Below are 16,592 nucleotides of genomic sequence, written 5' to 3'. Positions count from 1 at the left end.
CTCTTAAAGTGCTGTCCCCTTTTCTGTTTATTGAATCAAGAATTATTACTACCTTAGTAATTAGCTTGTTTCTTAAATAAGAATGTGAGGAGAGTATAATGCAATGCCAGGGGTGTCAGTGGCAGATCTATCTTCAGTTTTCAAAACAGTCGTGCAAGTGCATGTGGATATTCATAATCACTAAGACACTACTTCATTCGTGCATCAGCCCAAAATGTGTGTATTTTCACAGGGCTGTTACACTGGCGATGAACAAAGATGAGCTCTGTTGCATTATGAGAATACTCCATTATTCAGCACAAGTCAACAATGTGAGTTGTAAACTGCTCTTTCCACTTTCTTTTCCACATGAAAATAACCAGCATCAGTCATTCACCAGCATGTCCAGTCACACAAGGATCCCCATGCTATTAAATAGTGTTAATATATATAATATATTATATCAATTACATAGTATGTTCATGCCTGGTGCAAGGCCTAATTGCATCACATCAAAACTGTGCAATAAGTTAATCATTTTTGAGAGGTTACACAAGCTCTCGAATGCCACGTGAGTCATAAAGGCATGAATGTTGAGGGAAGGATTATTTCATCTCCTTCACAAGGCAACACAGTGTTGGCGTAAAATGAGAGTACACATGTGGGCTACGAGACGCCCACAAAGTTTCCATAGAGGACAGATTAACCCTCATGAAATACACTGAATTCTTTCAGTGTTTCAGATGTCTTGCATTGCAGGGAAACCATGAGCAGCTTCGTGCTATTGGATTTATAACACATAACATGGAGTCACACTACAGCAAGAGATGCTTGGATGACTCAGACGTTGATCTCATCCGTAGACTCAGTGGATGTTCTATTGGCATATCATTCAACTGACATGTCACACTGAATATTGTAGTGACGTCACTGCCATTATTAAGCAGCCGTGGCCCCCTGGATTTTATTTCGCCTTGATGGTTATGGATGTAGCAGAAGACAACTTTCCCTCCCAAGGGAGTTCCTCTACGGTCATCCGTGTTTCCTGACACTTCCATTCCCTCCTTTCAGCTGGGAGCCTGAGCTGACATCACTCTGCCTTAGGCTGCAGGCCCACTTAGAGTATATTGGATCAGGCTTGTTGGGTTTCAGGGAAAGTGAAGTTAGTTTTTTGCTGTATGAGTCATGCCCAGGATGGACTGCTGCAGAAATCTAAATTCACCACAATGGGAAGGTAGCCAAATAAAATAGAAATAAAGCAACCAGATCAGAACAAAAAAGAAAAAAATGGACTGAATCTATATAAAGTTTGTCTCATCCTATGGATGATTATCGTGCTACACACTGCAGGTCACAGTCACACCCTAAAAACTCATTCAATGCACATCCTAAAGAGTTCTGTCGCCCATGGACACTTAAACATGCAGACTGGAAGAGCTGGAAATCAACCCAGTCTATCTTTTATAATTCTATGTTGGTATTGTCAGAACTATAGGCTACTAGTAACTATCATTAATGACAAATGTACTTCTTTGGCCTTTCAGCCTCACAACTGTGCTTGTGGACAATGAGGTTTCAGTATGTTCTTAGGCCATGAATCCACAAGGGGACTCTTCTTGTGAACACAGCATACACAATGCAATTTTAAGGCAGTTAGAGGCTACTCGAAGGCTATTTGGTAAGCTAAATGGTGATATGCGAGCTAGCATGGAGCATGCTAGGTCTCGTCAGTCACAATAACTCTTTACTAACTAACTCCTAGCAGGACTGTTCATCATCTCATTCAATAAAGTTATTGAAATGGAGAAAGAAGCTTTCCGAGCATGAGTTTGCTAATTGTTAATAAGCAGCCTCAATAGTTTGGTTTCTAATACGACAATACATTCACATATTTTATTCCAGCTGCATTGCCCTGCTAACGATAGCATAACTGTCTGTGGACAAAACCTCAATTGTGAAGCAGTTTATATGACAGTGGATGGTGAAACACAGTGTGATGATAGATTCCATTGTTTGGGATTTTCAAAACCCAAGCAACATTGGTCAATTTAAAGTTTCTGAAAAGTGAACTTGAGTTGAAAATTACACATCAAAGTAAAGGAACTTGTAGTGTGTACAATAAATAATTTACAAATAGGCCTACAAACAACACACTTACACTACCATTGCACCTTGCACTGTTTTATATCAGATACACCTGGAAGCTAGCCACATTGTTTGCAAAGCATGGCAGAGTTCTTGTTTATCAACCCGACTGCTGTAATCCTTCATAGCAAACCAACCCTAATTGCGTCACATCAAAGTCACAGCCATGTCTTCCCTCAGCAGTAGATATGGAGATGAATGTGAGAGCATGTGTTAATCTGTCTCGACAGGTGGAACCTCCACAACATCAAGCAGCCTTTGCAGCTTCATTGGTAACATTACATCAGCCCACAAATTGCTTCAGTGGCTCTACTCAGACCAAAAAGATACTTGATTAAACACTCAGCTGCACCATGTGCACTGTTTTACATCAAATAGTTTCATAGAGCAGGAGATAAATGAGAACTAATACATATTTGTAGAGGAGGTGGGAGTAAACACCCCATATTGGTGTTTTTTAGGGCTGCTGATTAGACTGCAATTTTCATTATAGACTGATATTTTGAGTATTTTCTGTTTTGGAGGGCTGGGTGGTCTTAACTGATCCTGCTGAGGTTCCTTAGGATGCAATGTAATCATGTCATCGAGCACAATGATCAGACTAAATTTTTGTCAACAGCACAGTCTGACGTGGCAAGAAAAATACCAGCCAGTCATGGATCAGAGCATGTTATTGCTCTCTCAGCGCACCTTTCCATTTATTTGTCATCCTGCATTAGCTCTGTCGCTCAGACACTTGAAGTTCTGTGGACTAAACAACAGATTTAGCTTAAGCAGAGTAAACCTTACATGGAAACTGTTGATTTAAGCAATGCCCCAAACAGCTGACCATTATCTCACCATCTGCCACCCAGTCTAAACCAATGACCGCCAGCCATGCCAGATGGGTTGCCAGATCTGTAGCAAGCTTATGGACCAGATAAACCAGGAATGCCAACACTACTCAGGGCAAGGAGAGCTGGAAGTAATGATGAGAAATGTCCTGGTTTTATTGTTGGTAATTTTGTTTGAATTCCTTTGAAAAATAGCATTCATTCAATTACTGTTATCAGGAACACAAGACAGACAGTATGGCACTATGATGGACATGGCTATTAAGCTCATAAGACAAACCAGGGAAAGAGGGAGGGGGTGGGTTACAGTGTTAAATTATTTTATAAACATGTAGTGTTTCCATAGAAACACATGCATATCCTATCAGTGTTGTATTTACTGCTTTTTATCTAGTCATGACTGATAAGATCCAGTTTGGATGTAAATGTGGTTGCCTGCACAATTATTTTCAAGTCTTACTTTCTGCCTTTCTTGTCTAAAACGCAATCCCGGTTGTTATCAGAATAAAACAGCACCAGTATTTCCAAAAAGTCTCTGTGTTAAAGGATCAAAAACTCCAATAGACATAAGCATTTTAAAACTGGAATGTATTAGTGTGGACGTAGAGCTACATCCATATTCAAAACTAACCCACCATCCCACAACCTTGCTAGATAGGTTTGGGTTAATACCACAATGCTGAGGGAATAGATTTGTTATGCTTTGTGTTTATTAGATTAAATTAGATTAGATTCAACTTTATTGTCATTGCACAAAGCACAAAGCAACGAAATGCAGTTTGCATCCAACCAGAGGTGCTTAAACAGTAAATTAATATGTTACAGTATGTTAAAGTATAGGTATATGTTAATCAGTGAATAAATATATGTTACAGTATGTTAAAGTATATGTATATGTTAAACAGTGAAAACATATATGTTACAGTAGGTATATACATACAGTAGCTTGGCGCTTGATGAACCATTTTCATGTCAGAAATGTCATCTCTCACACTGGGATTAGAAGATGGTTTTCTACCATGACAAATCATGACACTTGTCATTGTTTCAAGGTGTGAATAGATGGATGCACAAATTATTGAATAAGCAATAGTATTCATTTCAATATGAAGGCCAGGTCTACTTCAAACCAAGAGAAATGCTCATGAATATGTTGCTGCTGATTGGTTGACTGACTGATAAGATAGTAGGAGAAGCAAGACCTAGTTGAAGGCAAAAATAACATTTGTGGAGAAGGTGGCTTGATACATGTAAAACACACACTGGCTGAATCTCTAGAAGAGCAGTGCGGCTTCCACAGCTAAACCCGCAGGCAGTGTGGCTGCTCTAATCTGTTAACATCGGCTGCGAAATTAAAAAGCAAGTGTGTCCCCGAGCATTAGGGCTCTATCTTATATCCAGAAAAGAAGTGCCAAACGAGATGTCTTTGCTAGTTTCTGACAAAGTAGTCATTTCTCCTTCAGGCACCAACATTGTTTCAATAGCAAATGCACTTATGTAAAAGGATATTGTAGGCATTGGGTTTTGTCCTCTAAATTTCAAATCAGTCCACTAAGGAGAATGTCCTCCCAATTGGGTCCAGACTTTCTCCAGAGTTTGCCTTTCACACAAAAACAACACAGTTATGTCCGGAGTGTTCATGTGAGTTGTGACGCAGCAGGCAGTGGTTGGATGTAAAGTAATAATTCCGCTGCTGAATTAATGTTTACAATGCATCAACACCAGCGCTTGTCCTTATCACCAAAAGCTCTCTTGAAATCAAATCAAATACAGCTCTTCTGCAGAATGTCCATAGATACTCCTGAGTTCCATGCATGTTCAAAAGCAGCTTAGGTAATCAGCTTCAGGGGCTATTCTGCTGTTGGTGTTCAGGAGCTGGGACAGATAGGAGAGGAAACTGTGTGTAGAGATTGGAAACATATCAGGGCATCGTTGCCAGATGGGAAATGTTGAAGTATCGCACCAAAAGCTTAACATTATCGTATTTTGAGGAAAATTATTGTACTCCACCAGAGTAGGAATAGGATCCTCAATAATGACGCTGTGTTGAAATTGAAAGCTGTGTCGAGATTCTGAAGTGCTTTAATGTACAGAGACAATTCTCTCCAAGGCACAAGACTTGTGTTAAGCTTGCGAGACACGATGGTCATGTTCATCATCACAAGCATGATTGGCTGAAAAGACGTCATGTGAGAATACATGCGTAAATACAGACATAGGGGTCCATATTCATGTTCATCATCACAACATGCATGATTTGCTGGAAAGACATCGCGTGAGAAAAGATGTGATCTTTACTTCAATCCAGAATGTACTCTCCTTCAAAATGTGCACATTACTAATGTATGTAAGAGAAGATATTTTATACTAATACTGTGTATTACGGCAGTCTATTACCTGCAAGCTTTCACAGTCTCTGGTTTTAAATGGCAGATTCCACTTTACAGTAATAGGAAATGCTAAAACTCAGCTATGGTGGTTGCTGTGCTGTCTAACTGAGATAAGAGATATATTTCATGAAAACAGGTTGTTGTGTATTTATTGGGGGGATCTTTTGGCACCTCACGATTTGATTCGATTACGATTCAGAGGTCAACGATTCGATTATAAAACGATTATTGATGCATCTTCAATTTATGTATATTGATGCGCATCTTTTTGTCTCACTGAATACACATTCATCACTTGCAATTTTTTAAAACAGTGCATTTGTAATAAGAAACAAGAGTTGAATTAATTTCCATTATATTTTATTAAACTAATGGAAATGCGTTAGTTGTACAGAACCAAAGGTAACAGGTATCTTGAATCACAAAAATTTAAATGTGTCCTTATACACATTTAAGAAAAAATGTAACCAAAGTTTGTGCAATACAGTTGTAGAGTGTCGGGATGGACGTGTTGGTGAAATAGCGTCGGGATGGGATGGTGTATTTGGGCTCCAATGTATGCAAAAGGGCTCGAAATCCCTGATTTTCCACGACGGAATACGGACGCAAATCCTTGGCAATAAATGCCGCGATAGACTTCGTAATTCGCTTCGCCTTTTCCAATGAGGGTGGCAGCTTTCTAATTGCTTCCTCGATTGTTCTCTGGTCGGTAGCGCCACTAGTCTCAGCAACAACAGACTCCCGTCTCCTCTGTCGGGTGGAATCGAGTTACATGTCTTCTCATGTTTGTTGTGTTGCCAAAGTATTTTATTTTAGCGCGACACAGCTTACATATAACGTGGTTTTTGTCCAGTTCGCTTCCACCATCGAAGTTGTAGAAGCCGAAGTGTTTCCACACGTCTGCTTTTAAATTAAAAGGAGCTGTTCGTATCTCACGGCGAGATGAGTAGCTGCGGTCTGCCATTATTTTTGTTTTCCTCTGTGCGGCGTGTCCACTCCAGGTGTGCTTCTTAGTTCCGCATTTTAGAGCCGTCTGTATTACTTTATTTAAATAATCGAAATTTGGATGTTTGTGAATCGATTCAGAATCGTCCATGTCCGAATCGCGACGCATCTAAGAATTGGAAATTTCTCCCACCCCTATTATTTAGCATTTGATAAAATTGTATAATTTAATACTGATAACAAATGATAAACAAAATGTATTATTCACTTGAAATTGTGCATACTGTTTATGTATTGATTACAAATACTCAATACATTTGTATATTAGAGCCTATAAATCAGCAAGTTGTCAGAGCCATTCTTTGAGGATAAATAAATCACAATAAAGACAAGCAAGGGAGAACGAGACAGAAATCCTTGCTTCACAACAAACTGCACACCTATCCATCAGAGTGAAGAAGAGGTGAAAGAGGGAGGAATGGACTGGGTTGACTGATCCTCTGTGGTGCAGGTGAAGGTGCTCTCCCAGCCCCTTTACCTCCACATACCCCCACCGTCAGATTCAGGTCCGGGAGCTATCTGGCCGGACCTACTCCCCCTCCCATCGGGCCAGGGGAGGAACCCAGCCCACCAACTGAGGCTATCCGGAGGCTATCTCGGTGCCGCAGGTGAGATGCCCAAGCCTCATCCTCTCCGTCTGCCTCTGGAGCTCCTCCATCTGCCTTCTGCCTCTGGAGCTCTTCCATCTGCCTTCTGCCCTCCGTCGTCTGATCTTCGTATGGGACCCGAAGTTCCTCATCCGTCCACTTCCTGAACGATTTTAACCAGTCCATGTCTCTGGCTGTGTGAGGTCCCTGTTCAGGCGTTAGTGTGGCAGTCAAACATGCCACGGGGTTCCCACCACGACAGCCAAAGACTAACCAGTCACACCATTTGGGGCTCACCAACATCTTTATTACAACACCCAGTACACATAAAGCACCGACATGAGCTCCAGCGTGTCTCTGGGAGCTTTGCCTCTGCTTCTTCCCCAGTGTGTCCTTGAGGCAGCTCCACTGCTGCCTTTTCAAGAATGAGGATCAATCAGCTAACAACTCTCACCTACGCTGACTGATCCTCTGTGGTGCAGGTGCAGCTGCTTACAACACTTATGAAACATCAGTGTGGTGTCATTTAGTCAAAATACAGTTGGTTATCTTATAATTGTGAGGTGGACCAGTCCATCTGAGTGCAGTGTTACTGACAGAGGTATCTCACAGAAGTGAGGCAGACCAGTGTGACAGCTGTGAAAAATATGTGTGTTCATATGGGTTCTTTGAAAGATAGCATTGGTGAGTAAATGAGTGAACTACACACTCTCTCCGCTCCAGTCCCTTCTTTTCCCACTCTCTCTTGCCAACTCACTCAAATATTCCTTTAAACAGCTGCACTACGTGTTTAAAAATATTCAGTCTCAAAGTTGTCAAATTCACTCACATCTTACACAGAGATGATGAATCACTAACTATGCACTGACCTAACTAAGGACATGGAGGGGCTGTATGTGTGAACGCAAAATGTCAGAGTGAGAGCCTCTAGACTTTCTGTGGACATTCTCCGGCCAGCCACCTAGTGAAAACTCCACAGAATGTCCGGAGGAGAACACTGTGAGAACACAGCAGGAGATCCTCCGTAGGATTCACAGCAATCGCATTGGTGTGTTGATAACGGTTTAAAAGCAAAATTAAAAAATAAAATTAAAAAGAATATAAAAAATATTTTTATTTATATTGCTGATGGTCAGTCAGGGGGTAGATCAAGGAATATCTTTTATATATTTTCACAATATTATTTCATAATTCAGTCATCTTGATTATAAAAACAGGCACAATTTGCATGTATAACACATAATAGAAATATAAAATAATATAATAGATATTTTTTATTATGCATATGGAGCTTTTATCCTCAATGCACAAAAGTCCTGAATAAGCGGCTGTGCTGTCTGCTTAACCAGCCCCAGACTATGTCAATAAAACATGGTTACACCCACGAAAATGACGAGGAGAAGCCGCTGGTAGACAAGCTAGCTTTCAGAGCTGACAGCCTGCTGCCACCACAAGAGGGCAGTATATTACAGAATGCATGTAAACAAGCAACATCGTATCCTTTAAGGCACAGAACACTGTTCTGAGATCAGACGTTAGTAAAGATGTAGTTTCCACTTTGGTCTCATCTAATTGATATCTATTTTTGGCTTTGGCTTGCTTGTCTGGACAGCACGCCACTATATAATCTAGTATGCACACAAAGGGATCATAAATATGAATAATTAATTAGGATCAATTTAAAACATATATGTGTTTCACTTTTTTTTTAATTATTACTTTTACTTTCCAGTCTCAGTATCAAGAATTTCAGTGATGTAGTTTGCAGGGTTGTGCTTTTATTTGTACTCGATAGTCACATTGGATGCATTACACTCCTCTTTCCAAGAAAGTTAAAGTGTCATTCTTGTGTTTCCATAAAGCTAGGGGAAGAGAGATAACAAGAGATAGAATAAATAAATAAATGCTTTTGGGTCAAGGCTGGACATGCAGTGGATTGGAAGTACAGAAAATTAACTCTGCAAAAAACTAACCTTAAACACAGTTGTTTTTCCAGTTTCCGAAATAGATCCTCCTCACCAATGAGAAAGACTAATAAATCAACACTGAAAGATACAACATTGCACCCCAGCTTCGACCAGCCAGCCAAAAACCTTAAAGGTGCAGCCTGCAGCCACTGAGACGAGCTCAACGGTAACACCAGCTATTGAACCCTAGCCCTCACCTTAAAGGTACAGTGTGTAGAATTTTGTGATATCTAGTGTTGAAGTTGAATAGTGTTCCAAACATGAAAAAGAACCTGTGGTAGCCTTTAATTGTCAGAAAAACTCAAAAGGTGTTTAGTTTGTCCAGTCTGAACTAATGTAAAAAACATGGCGGCCTCCGTAGAGAGGGTCCCCTCAATGTAAATATAAAGTATTTGAATATAAAGGGTCTTTTCTGGGGTAAAGAAAACTACAATTCATACAATTTAGAGGAAACAAACTAGTGAAAACATCATGAGGATTATTCTACATTAAATTTCTGCCAATAGATCCCTTTCACCTAAATCTTACACACTGGACCTTTAAGGCAATCATGAATTTAAACCTAAACCTAGAAGATACATTTGTCAACTTGTCATTTCAAATTCAACAGCTCCAATGGACGTTACGAAGACCAGAGAGCGGCTCATGTCACTTGAAACTGGCGTCAACAACGACAACAGCCACATTGATGAACTGTAGTCGCTGTGCCGCTCTCTCAAAACAGACAACAAATACATGAACGCAAAGCTGGAGGACCTGGAGGCCAGGTCCAGATGTCAGAACATCAGAATCGTCCGTATCCCTGGAGGTGCAGAGCGCGGAAGACCTACCGAGTTCATCATGGAGCTGATACTGACCATACTGGGAAAAGAGCACTTTGGCCCGCACTTCAAAGTTGATTGCGTCCACTCTGACACTGGCGTCGGCTCTCACATGTGTCACCACTTCTTCACAGTGGATTCGTTTTTCTTTTTTTTTGTATCTCTGCTCGCAAAACACCTCAACAATGGAAATTTGAGTCGAGCCCCACATTCCATCAATGGCTGAGGGAGGTTGACGATACGAATTACATGGACAGTATTCATGCAAATAAAGAGCATGTCTTTCTAAAAATACGGGAAGCACTTCTTGACAAGTGGTTCGACAATTCAACAGAATGTCCATTTCTGATTTGTATTTATTTTTTTGCGGGGGGGGGGTCATCTTTCTTTCTTTTCCCTCTTTCCCATTTACACATTTCTTTACAAAATGTAAACTATTAATTTACGATAATGTATACCATTTGTTCTACTTTAATTCTACTGTTCCTTGTCCATTGTTTAAGAGGGACATTTCCTAGTTGTGCCTGTACTGAAATGTAAACAAATCCTGTCCTTAAAAAAACAATACAAAATAAACTGTAAATAATTTGCAGTGCTGCTTTTAGTCTACAATTTGGGTCCAAAATGTTACGTGAACGCTAAACTTCCCATGATGTGCCTGAAGAACATCTCTTATTTGACTTACTTAAATGTCTCCAAGCCCAAGCTGATACAACCCATCATGAAAGTTATTCTCTGACTTCACAGAACATACAGTATTTTATGCTGTAGCTGTTTTGATAAGAAAGGTATTTTCTCCCCCATGAGAAGTAAACTGAAGTTGATGTGTAAAATGCCACTATAATTTTTATGTATTGTCAGGAAATGATCCCTTTGTGTTGTGAAGTTAATATTCACAGCAAATATTTCAGAAGTCTTTGCTCAAGAGCGCACTGCAGCCAAAGTGGTAGCAGTAAATATTTCATTGGCCTCAGTCTACTCTCATCTGTGCCATTCAGCCAATGTGGAGAAGAGACAGAGGAGACCTTCCAACCCATTACAACCAAAATACTCTCACTTGATGGTGCTGTTTTCCTATTAGGAGAGCAATTGAAGATGGAAAAGAGGAGAGAGACTTCATGGCCTGAAGGATAGGAAAATAAAAGGCTAATCTGTTCACAACAAGACATGGACACGATTGACTGAACGAACCATACAAACTGCCACTAAATTGCAGAGGGTTTTTATTAAAGGAATATAAGTTATATATTCATATATATTCATTTATAAGTACTGCACTTATTATGGCTACACTGAAAAGAAGACCTCAATAGACCATATGTGTCTTATCATTTGCTGTCTTTGATGTTAAATAACACTGTATTCATTTGCTTCCTGTCTTTGATGTGTTGTTTTATTGTTCCTCTCGCACTTTGCAACAGATGTTTTTTGACATATGCTAGGTTCATTGTATACTATTACTATTATTGTATGTGATAATGTGAATGGCAGTAGCACAGCTTATAAAATCCTCATATATTTATAGATACCTATGACTATGACGTATATGACGTAGTATGTAATAATGTAATAATATAATGTATAAGTGCATATAACACCACGTGTATATGTATATAAATATATATATATATATATATATCTTGGGTGCTTAGTGGCGCTGAGGGCGGGAATAAGGGGGTGGGAGGCTGGGTCCTTTGTCCTGCAGCCCCTTCCTCCCCCAGCATGACAGCAGCGCGTGCCCCGGTTGTGGCAGCCTTCAGTGTATGTGCCGTGAAAAACATGTGCCCCCCCCCCCCCCCCCCCCCCCCCTCCGCTCCAGCCCACCGCAGCCCCGTTAGAATGGCTTCATTCTCATAAATGACCCGCAAACACCGACAACTTCCATGTGGAACCGACGCGACGTGTGCGCTCTGTCACAGCGACAACACAAACACAAGCACCGTGGCCATTCAGCCTGCTACTACCAACGCTCGCTCTGAGCAATGTCTCCACAACACGCCGGAGTCTGCCCGAGCCCTCTCGACGTGAACATCCCGACCGAGCGACACGTTCTTCTGTCATGAATCCGCGGGGAAACACGGCGAGGACCAGCACGTCGCTAACACGCCGCCGCCGCCGCCGCCGCCGCCGCAGCAGCAGCAGCATCCCCGCTAACCTCGGGGAGTTAAAAGGATCGAAAGGTGGCTGAGGAACTCGGCGAGGGGAAGGCTGCAACACAAAGCAAGTGCGGAGAGAGCCCGTGACACGCGAGCATCGAACCCACGGCTGACAAGGGGCTCCCGTGGTCGAGTTTATTCAAGCGTGCAACGGTCGCGTATTGTGTTTGTAACGCGGGGAGCGACTTACTTGTTTTCCCGGCTCGTCTGCTTGGTCCTCAGAAAAACCACCGAGTCCACATTGTGTGTAATCTCCGACAGCCACCACTGCTGCTGTTAACGGACCCTCGGCATCAGTCGGTGTGTGGCAGATAGATCCTCCGTGTGTGCGCGTGTGCGTGTGTTAGGATGAAACGCCTTTTCTCCTCCAGGAGCTGCATTGTTGACATTGGCTTCATGACGTCATGCTGGCCCTCATTCACAACAATGGCCAAGCCCCCCTCTGCTCCTCTACGACGACGGAGCCTCCTGCCTCGACGATGCAGCGGAGATGTTCTGCTCGGCAGCACATTCCGTCCATCGGTCACACATGCATCCCGTCAGACTCTCACTCACGCTTGCTGTGTGTCTTAAAACCCCCGAGGCAAAGGTGTCAACAGCAACACTTTAAAACAGGATATAGATTTATAAATGATTACTAGTTATAGATGAATCCAATCAATTTACTGATCTCTGGCACATGCAGTTCCAGTATATATTGAAACAAACTTTACTTAAAGGATCAGTGTAGAATTTACACCCAAACATGAATGAGAACCTGAGGCAGCCCTCAGTTGTCATAAAAACTCAAAATGTGTTGAGTTTGTCCAGTTTGGACTAATGTAAAAAAAACATAGAGGCCTTCGCAGAGAGGACCTGCTCCCAGTGTGAATATAAAGTATTTGAATATAAAGGGCTCATTCTAGGGTAAAGAAAACTACAATCTGTACAATTATTAACTAGTGAAAACATCATTATGATTATTTTGCATTCAGTTTCTGCAAATACATCCCTTTCACCTAAATCTTACACACTGAACCTTTAATTAAAATGCTGAAATGAATATATCCTGGATATCTGTGAGACATGTGGACACCATGCCAGAAGCCTTGAATTAGAACCTTGTTACCTCCTCAAGTGGTCCCACCAAAACTTCCAAAGGCTGTCAAGGAGCTGTTTATAGCCACACGGAGCCCCGGAGAACCGTCAGAAACTGCTGTGACTTGTTAACAGCAACTTAAACCCACAATGCCTCTGAATGCCTCAGGAATCCACAATATGTCCAATTTCTGCCATTTGATCTAATGTTTAGTCTACAGTGGGTCTGCAAACTGGGGGGGGGGGATGTTACTAGTCTCTCTCAGGGGCCATTATCGTGCATGCTGGTTCACTGACAAGTGAATATTTCTGCTCCTGAAAAATTCTATTACCCATTTATTTATGGGGTCACATTGAGTATCATGTCTTATTAAATCTTTGTAGTACTATTAGTAGTAGTATTACTAGTACTGTAGTACTATTTTGCATATGTGTGCCTCGAGGTTCCATTTATCGGAAGTCTACTGAATTTGTGTTCTGACACTTAATTTTAACGTTAATGTTTTTAATTCCCTTTCGCTGTAACAAGTCCAAGATTCTTATTAATATGGGAAAAATAAAGAAGTGGGAGTGCTCTGATGATAGCAAGGTTATCAATATCTGGGTGAGATTTATTCATATTGCAAATCACCATGTTTGGTCGAAATAAGAAAAGGTGTTGACAGGGGAAAAAAAACAATTGTTATAATGTAATGTAAGTTTGATTTAAAATATCCTGTGACAATCTTTCCATATTTATTCAAGCATCTTTGCACTCTGCATCATTGCACTATTTCGCAATTTCACTGTCATTGTTGTTGTGTTTTTATGTCTATACTTTGTCCATACTTTGTGTATATATTAGTATTAATATTTGTACATATTCGTTAAATGTTTATGCTTAACCTTATTCTGATTTGTTATCCTTGTTGTTTTTTGTTTATGTGTCTATTTGTAGGTTGAAAGCAATGGAGAAACCGGAGCCAAATTCTTTGTATATGTACGCATACATGATTCTGATTTAAGTTTACGGTGCATTTTCTGCTTGGTCCATACTGAAATACATTTGGAACCTTTTGACATATTGCTGGGATATTTTCTGCAGAGGGATGATTTGTACTTGTGATATTTAATTGTATTTGTTCAGTACTTTGGTTAATACTTACAATTTATTAAGCATTTAAATAAGTCCAAACTTCACCTGCTATCTTGCAAATGTAATGCTAATGCTGGAATCCAATATTTGCATTTTGGCCCTCAGCACAGTCACTAGCATGGTTGTTGTCACATTTTCCTGAACACAGGTCTGAAGGTCCATAAACAATGACAACTGTTACAGTTTTCCAAACTAATGTCTCCAGATTGGTTCTACTTTTTGTCTGACAATGGACAGAAAAAAAAAATCACAATGTACTCATTAGATGGGTAAAGCTTAGCATTTCTTTTAAATTCTAGGCACCAAATGTTTGTTTTGATATTATTTTATTTTTTACTTTTTAAAGTTTTACCTGCTAAATTATTTAGACACTTAAATAATATTATATTAATTCTTATTAATTAAATAATCAATTTGATTGCAATATGGACATAATTCATAATCTAGTAGCTACAGAACAAACATTACGTTATAATCAGACAATAACACAAGGAAGATAAATATGATCAAGTAAAAATGATGTTCTTGTCTGCAGTGCACCGAAGCCACTCTGAACAGGACAGTAGGTACAGTACGGTTTCTAATTCAGAGCATAATCCTGCGGGAACTGGCAGAGCTGCTACATTTTATCAGTTTGCCACAGACAGGCACCTCTTGGGCCTCATTCTGAGCGGCTGCATTCAGATCAGCCCACATTCTCAATGTCAAGATGTTATAAATAGCCAGAACTGATTTGTACAGCTCCTCTGACAGCTAAGATCAGCTAAGCAGGGGGATGTGATGTTCCCAGGAGCCCCTTTTTTACAAGCCCATTCAAGGTGGGAATCCTGCACCTTTATTCCACATTGGTGTTATATATAATATATATGAACACAGATTGGGGGTGGGGTTGTTGGTTTGGCAGAGGTAGTCACAGAGCCAGATTGATGTCTGTGTAAAAGAGAGAGCCGGTATGGCGGGACAGATGCCAACCGTTGTGTTACATACCATGCCTCCGATTCTGGAACGCCAGCATTCTATGTAAAATCACACACTGGGGCAGCTCTATGCCAGCTTTGTTTGGTTCAATGTAAACAAGCATACGTAGTAGTGAGTGGTCTTCTTAACACCTATATAGTGGGATCTTTATTTGAAAGAGGCTAGGGATGGATCCAAGGGTTGTCTCATAATGTTGAAATGACAAAGACAAGATGAGCTAAATGGTAATTATGTCCTCAGATAGCTGTTCACACACTTTCTGATGGTGTTTCTTGATACAGTACAGTTATTAGCATTCGGATAGTTGGTTTGTAGTGTAACCATTGACACTCAGGTTACTGCTACATACAAATAAATATTCAATCAAAAGTCATTTGATTGAATGTTTGGAAACAAGTTAAATAAAACAAATATTAAGAAATAGTCACCGTCAATAAAACTGGAAACAAGAGATGCAAGGCTGTTGTGGATGGCTCCAGGCGTCGGAGACAGACCTGTGGCTGAAACAGACAGAGCTGTGATCACATTCAAATTTACTAATGATTCCACAGGGATTAATGCTTTGATACCAGACATCAAAGACTTATCTGTACCTCTGGGTTGTCATGTTCTGTTTGGCCTTTTCACTGGGAGCAGAAGGAAAAAAGCCTGGCTCTGGCACTAATCAGTATAGACCTCAGTCCACCTGGGGCCCTAAATAATGTCCTGTTGGAGAGCATATCTTCTGTTGTCTCCTTGGCTGTAGGGAATTTATGCAGTAGCACAAAGTGGGCCGTCTCTGAAAAAGAGTGATCGTTAGAATAACTGTTACTTTTGAACTGGGGAAGTACAGCAGTGATATCCAGGAAGGTGGGAGCAGGGAAATGGGACAAGCATACTGAAGGGCCATGGCAGGAGGTTTTTATTGGACACAAATGAGACAGTGTCCACTTTCAGAAGGTGCCACCAGAAGCTCTGGTTGCGGAGACAGTTCTATGTACTCCAATATGGCAACTGAATGTCAAGGTTGCAGAATCTGAAGCAAAGCAATTGGGAAGAAGAGGCAGTCGGAGAACATCCATTAGAGATCGAGAAACATTCTAACCTTGCTTTCATTGCCCCGGGCCACAGCTCCAATTACGCATGTTAAGAGCGGGATGGTGGTCTGCAGGGAAGTCATCTGGCTCAAACTGGCAGGAGAGGGCATCTGGATTTACATTCCAAGAGCCAGGGCAAAAGGACCAGGCAGGTAAAGTTGAAACATGTCCACTTGACTTTACAGGACTTTAATCTCTGGTAATTTTGGATGTCTTCAAGGTTCTGGCTAGTCTGGCTGTTTAGGGTATATTGTAGGTCATATAAGAAATGACAAAGTGAAACATTGGTCAAGCAATTATTTCAGCCCCTCTTCATGCTCTCACTAAACTACTGTCTTATCCCAACTGTGAACATTTATTTTGCCAGACCAGTGACTCCGTGAAACATAAATAAAATAAAATAAATAACAAGAGTATCTGCTGCTACTGTGAGAACTCTAGTG

The 16,592-nt window shown here is 40.8% G+C and overlaps 1 protein-coding gene across 1 annotated transcript in view; it reads right to left on the bottom strand.

Moving 5' to 3' along the window:
* LOC109627850 (transcription regulator protein BACH2-like) overlaps nt 1–12,489 on the bottom strand; it is a 42,673-nt gene extending 30,184 nt beyond the window's left edge. Inside the window, exon 1 of the mRNA XM_020084671.2 lies at nt 12,074–12,489. The gene's annotated coding sequence lies outside the window, so the exon portion shown is untranslated. The remainder of the gene's footprint in view (nt 1–12,073) is intronic.
* Nucleotides 12,490–16,592: the final 4,103 nt, after the last annotated feature.

This window comes from Paralichthys olivaceus, chromosome 12 (assembly GCF_024713975.1).
Source record: "Paralichthys olivaceus isolate ysfri-2021 chromosome 12, ASM2471397v2, whole genome shotgun sequence".
Lineage (NCBI taxonomy): Eukaryota > Metazoa > Chordata > Actinopteri > Pleuronectiformes > Paralichthyidae > Paralichthys > Paralichthys olivaceus.
This window is presented reverse-complemented; position numbering and strand designations above follow the sequence as displayed.